This window comes from Gavialis gangeticus, unplaced genomic scaffold (genome assembly GCF_001723915.1).
Source record: "Gavialis gangeticus isolate Ggan-Ray unplaced genomic scaffold, GavGan_comp1, whole genome shotgun sequence".
NCBI classification, from domain to species: Eukaryota; Metazoa; Chordata; order Crocodylia; family Gavialidae; genus Gavialis; species Gavialis gangeticus.
In genome coordinates this window covers 205,775,385-205,781,250 of record NW_017729032.1, presented here as the reverse complement: position 1 = coordinate 205,781,250, position 5,866 = coordinate 205,775,385, and the positions used below count along the sequence as shown (strand labels likewise).

The following is a 5,866-nucleotide window of genomic DNA, read 5'->3' as shown; positions in this document are numbered from 1 at the left end:
GATTCTGTGCCTGTGGAGGGACTTTACAGGAGGCAAGTCCCTGCAAAAGGGTAGTAGTAGCTGGGAAAACAGACTCCTGAGAACAAAAAGATCTGCTAGAATGGGTACAACTTGTACAGTCTACAGGAGATTGTACTGTTTTAACAGCTGCCATTTATTTTTTTTCCTTTTCACCTAGGCACTTTTCCAAAGCCTGATGACTTCAGTGAGTTTTGAAACTTGAAAACTTTTCCATTTATCATGCCGTATAATGCAAAGGCGGTGTATTTCTAAGGCCTGGGCTTTTGAAATCTTTTTTCTGAATCTTTACAGCTCTAACTGGTTTGCTTCTGTGAAAAGTCCTCTTGGGACTTTTCCCCAATTTTGTGTTTATTCATATTCATGAAAGAGAAGGAGCCTCCTAATGCAAGTCTTCTCCAGTGGTGGCAGGAGAAAATATTATTTGGGGCTGGGGGCGGGGGGCCAGTGCAGGGCCGTTGAGGGGCCAGCATGCAGCAGGTGTGCTGGGTATGGTGCTGTGGTGGCAGGGCATGGTGGTGGTACTGGCACAGTGGAGCCACATTTGGGAGTACTAAGCCCTGTTAGCCCTGGCCTTCCACCACCCATGGCCTACTCAAGCCTAAGCACATGAAAGGTATCCATCACTTTGTAGTTGAGTAGCCTATCTAAAGGTACTTTCTAGTTCTTACTTTTTTAAACTTAAATTGGCTTTGCACTGTTTCAACTAAGACACTGCAAATTGATGTATGGATCTTTTTATTGTTGTTTAAACCATATTTATTCCAGTTTAATTTAAATGGTTTCCTAGATCAATTAAATTGAAAGAAGATATTTTGGCCAGGGACACTAGTAACACATAAACTGGTATAAGTGATTGGAAACTAGTTTAAACCTGTAACAGAACAGAAGTTCAGTGCATGCAGGCCAATTGCAAAATGGTGAGACCTGGTTTAAGATTGGAACAATCTAGTATCAGACTTAATCAATTTAGGTTACAAGAGTTTATCAAACTTCTGTTCCAGATTCTCACCCAACTCGAGTTATCTCACAGTCCCTTAGCATCCCAGGATGCTTTCCAGCTCCCTGCTAACCCTGCCTCGCAGGGCAGGTGGGTTAGTGAGCCAGCTGTTCCTACCCCCAGGCTGTCACAGACCAGAGGCAGCAAAGCCTCTGCTCCTCAGCCCAGCTGGTAGGGCACACGGGGGCCAGCAAGGGGGGAACACTGCAATATTCCCTGTAAGGCATGGGTGGGCAAAATGAGGCCCGCAGGCTAGATGCAGCCGCCATTCTATCCAGCCCACAGGGCCCCTAAAAAATTTAGAAAATTAATATTTATCTGACCCTGGCTGCCTGTCACGCGGTCCTCAATGACTTGCCAAAACTCAGTAAGCAGCCCTCCACCTGAAATAATTGCTCACTCCTGCTCTAAGGTGTAAAGGTCCGTGTGTGCGCCGCTTCAGTCTGTTCCCAAATGGTCCGGTCCATTTAACTCAGAAGATGCAGTAAAGGGATGGGTCTGTATGCAATGAATATAAAGATGATCCTTTACAGAGGCTGCAGGGAAAATATTGGCCTTCCTAGAATGATAGAAAAAGCAACACTGGCCTGGGGAAGATCACAGCCTCTTCCCAAGCTGTGGCAGGCCCCTCGATGAGACTGAAGATTGCTGAGTGTACCATAGCATGCGAACAGCCTCCCATTCCCACAGTAAAGGACTCCACTTTATATAGGACCCTTGCTAAGAATTTATGATCATGTGGGTGCACTGAGGGAGAGACTTCAGGATGTCAGTCCTTTTCAGAGCTTGTTTTATGTCTTCTCTAATTACGTTCCAATATCAAGACATCACTGAGATGTCACATCACATCGGTGTTGTGCTATATCAGAAAGTGCCATATATTTCCTTTTGTCCATTTTAAAGAGGTGGTCGCACTCTGCCCCGGACCCCGCCCCTGCTTGAGGCAAGATTTTTTACTGTGTGCAGCCACATGCATGCAGCTCAGAGGGAACCTTGCAACAGACCTGGGGTCTGCACAACATTGGAGGCCCCCACAGCAAGGATTCCTTATTCTGCAACGCAGCTCAGTGGTCGTCTCAGCCCCATCCCTGTACCAGACCAGGCCTCTCGGCTACAGTCAATGGTGGGGGGAGTGGGGGAGAACAGACACCCACACAGCTGAGAGACTGGGGCTCAGACCATCATTGAGCCAGCCTGCAGGGTTGGGGGCAGGCTGTGTTGTACAGCCCCCTGAAGTATGTAGACCCCATCTAGAAGGAGCCATGGCCAGATCAAGGGGGCTCTGTTTTCCACCCTTGCCTGCTGCCCCCTGCCCCCCACCCCCCTGGCTGCCATGCCACCCAGCTAGGGTGGGGTATAGGGGAGGATCTGGTGACTGCAGGGCGTTGTGGGGCATGTGCCTGAGAGCCAGTTGGGGATGGGCCTGCTCAGCTGTCCTTGGCTGGTCTGCATGCTGGAAGATGAGAGATGTACAGGGCACCCTGAGCCTTCTGGCTTGGCCAGTGCAGGCATTTGTCTGCTTCCTGCTTCCCCTTTCCCCTCTCCTGGGGACGGTGAGTTCCCTTTGCTTTTGATTGTCTTTGTAGCTTAGAGAAACTCATGAAGGTTGGATCAGGGTTTTTGCATTGGTCTGTACTTAGTCTTTGGAATAAGTTTCTAAGTAAGGGGGTTTCATTAAATCAATTTAAAATAACATCATGAGTTAAGATGGTGTCACTTTCTTGCCTAGAGCAGGCTTAAGAGGATATTTCAGGTTGTTAGTTTTTTTTTATGTAATTAGACAAGATTACAGTGGAAGTTTCCTACTTGCTTCTACTTGTTTCTGAAACGTCACATAAAATGAAACAAACAAGCTTCTGGATTTAAGTCCCTTGCTCCACTTCCTCTTGATGTTTCTTAAAATTGCAAAATGGAGCAATGTTTTCTTTGTTTTAGCTTAATAAAGGAATTCTGAGACTTTTTAAACTCAGGCTTAAAAATTGGGTGGCATTTTCAAAGAAGCATAAAGGCAAGTTAGTTTCTTGTATTACTGTATTATGTAACTGGAGGGAGGCTTTTTGTTCTAATTTAATAAATGGAAAAGTACTACTACAGCGCTTAAAGTTTACCTGGTACCAAAAAACAGAATAAAGGGAAAGGGGGGCAGATTCCTCGTACCAAACACATTTGTCCAATCCTGCAAAAAAAGTGGGTCAACCAACTAACCACGTTAGCAAACTAACATCCCAACTGCCTGTGAAAACGAATGTGCTTTGTTTCATATCCTGGAGGTAGTCTGATTCAAGCTATTTCATACTGGAGAGGACAGTAAGTGCCAAAATCTAGGTTCCTTCATGTTTAGAGCTCAAAAATTATCTTAAAATAGATTACATGAGACTTTTGAAATGTCAGCAATCCCCAGCTCAGTAAAAAGGCACTCTAGCTTAAGTGTGCCACTGATGAGAACCAAACCCCTTCAGATGCCATCTTGGCCTTGTGCCCTGCAGTACAAATTTTCTGCCTTAAACATTGCTGTGGACTTTATGTAACTTGAAAGCTGTGAGATGAACTTAATGCAGGGTGAGCACTAGCTTCCATTAAGCAAGGTGATAGTTTTACCAACTTCCTCACTTACTGCAGTCCTGATTAACGTAAGTAAAGTCACAGCAAGGTGAGGTTCCTCAGCTCTTTGTATAGTCGTGGAATTCTGAACAGACTTTGGCTTTAGAAGATGCTGCCACTACCAAAATGGTTAATCTAAAACTACTAGCAGGTGGACTAGGACAATCGGATAGAAGGAAACTGTTAGGTACCAGGCAGCGCAGTTCTTTGGATTAAATCTGAAAGAACTGTGAATTATTTTCTTGAAGATTTGGCTTTCAAGCCAGAGCATTTCCTCTTGGCCATTGTAACCTTTTTCCACTAAAAAAAAAAAGAAAAAAAAAGAAAGGTAACTAAAATATTCACCTTGGCTTATTGAGGTACTTCTTTCTCTCCTAATTTTAACAGCAAGATTTAGATACTGAACTTCTACACTCCAATTAACATGACAGAGCAAAGAAATTTAGTTTTGGTTTCCAACCCCCTCTGCTTGCCTCATCTGTGCAATCATCCTACCTTGATATCTAACTAGAGGAACATGAAAGCTGAATGCACAAATAGAGAGCTCAAGATCTAGCCTCTTGGCTATGATGATTCAGTAATTTATACTGAAACCTGGCAATATTCCCAGCCTTCGCTTCTATGCAGATGACCTATAAGGGGAATGATAAATTCACTTTGAGTGGCTTTTGCAACAGTTCAAAGTTGGCCCAGGTGCGCCTCATGTGAAGGACACATTGGGCAAAATCCAAAAGGATAGGAGATCATACTGTCTTAAAGTGAAAAAGAGAGCATGGAGTAAATGTGATTAACTAATCTGGAGGTAACTTTCTGGGGAGTTCCAGGTTGTGGGCAGGGCTTTGGCAGCTATTGCTTTATTTATTCTACCTATCGCACAGTTCAATTTTTCAGCTACTGAGAGCCTTGGCAAACAAGCTGCTATCCAGTTCCAGAGTGATCTCTGCTATGTCCTGAGCTGCATGCTACAAAAGGGTGATTGTCAACCTTGTTAGACTTGAGGCACAGTTCAGAAAATGCCAGCTCTTAGCTTTTGCTCATATTTTTTACCATAGAAAAGTAATGGAGCAGTTCCTTGGTTGCTAAAGACTCAGACCACAGCAGGTCAGATGGCTATTAACACTATGGATTCCTATTTGCAGTCTCTGGGTGAGTTGCTGCATACAAGGGCATGTGTTTGTCACAGCAAAAATAGCAGCAGCACAAATATATGCTGCTACTTTTTGCCATTGTGCACACCCTTGTACATGACTTTTGGTCTGAGGCAAAATGCCCTACTTTGGGGAAATGGCTATGCACTGAAGGAGCTGGGGTAGAGCTAGAAGAGGGGTGATGCTCTGCCAGCAGCCAAAGTATCTTCCTGGAGGACTGAACCTCCATGTCTGCCAGTGCGTGCTCCTGTGGCATGCGCCACGCCACTCTTTTGCGAGGTTTTTTTGCTATTGGGATTTCCCGGTAGCAAATTTTGGCCTTGCATTGCAAATATGCAGTGCAGGGCATGTTTTAATGTGCTGGGCATGAAGTTTGTTGTGCCACAAAGAGGTTTGCGGTGCCACAAACTACATGTACTTGCACGTCTGGGTCCAGCCTGTAGGTTTTTCTTGTGAACCATACGTAGATGTTTGGACACCTAACAATGCTAATATTGGCTGGCACCCCAGAGTTCATGGCAACCTAACTCAGAATCACTGCTATAGAATGTAACCAGCTGACAGGTCAACTCCAGATTGGGGATTGAATCTTCATGTATACTATAGCAGAGTTTGGCGCATCTGTGAGATGAATGGGTTTGTGCTCCTATGCTGTCCTTTCCCACAACCCCAGAAGCTGGTTTAACTTTTGATATAATCTACTGAAGTTTCAAGTCTAAATTTGCTCTGGTTTTCAGTAGCCTTGTAAAGCGGTGTTATGCTAAGCTGTGAGGGTACCCAGCTGGCATAATTTGTTCGAACTTCTGTTCTTCCTTAGTCTGCTCTGAACATAGCCAATTATATGGAGTAAGTGGAGGTGCTTGCTGGACTTCCCCATGCTCTTGGAATTTCCAGTTACTTAATTGTGGTCCAAACTGTCTGCACCATATTTTGTCTCTAAAAGGTCACTCATAAGGGAGACCATTTCAGACAACAGTGTGGTAAAGCGGATGTTTAACTGAAAAGGAATAACAAAGTAAGCAGTAAATTATATTCTGCACAGATTTCAAAGCTATTACAGAGCCTATCACATGCACTGACTTTTTGGGGGGGGGGGGGG

General features: G+C 44.6%; 1 protein-coding gene and 1 long non-coding RNA gene across 8 annotated transcripts in view; one reads left to right on the top strand and one right to left on the bottom strand.

The window, feature by feature from the left end:
• LOC109303368 (myelin-oligodendrocyte glycoprotein-like) overlaps positions 1-5,866 on the bottom strand; it is a 63,481-nt gene that overhangs the window by 34,373 nt on the left and 23,242 nt on the right. The window lies entirely within an intron of this gene.
• The window catches only part of LOC109303369, a 23,815-nt gene that overhangs the window by 15,913 nt on the left and 2,036 nt on the right, over positions 1-5,866 (top strand). The window contains exon 3 of the long non-coding RNA XR_002099074.1: positions 4,921-4,928. This is a non-coding gene — a long non-coding RNA (uncharacterized LOC109303369). The remainder of the gene's footprint in view (positions 1-4,920; positions 4,929-5,866) is intronic.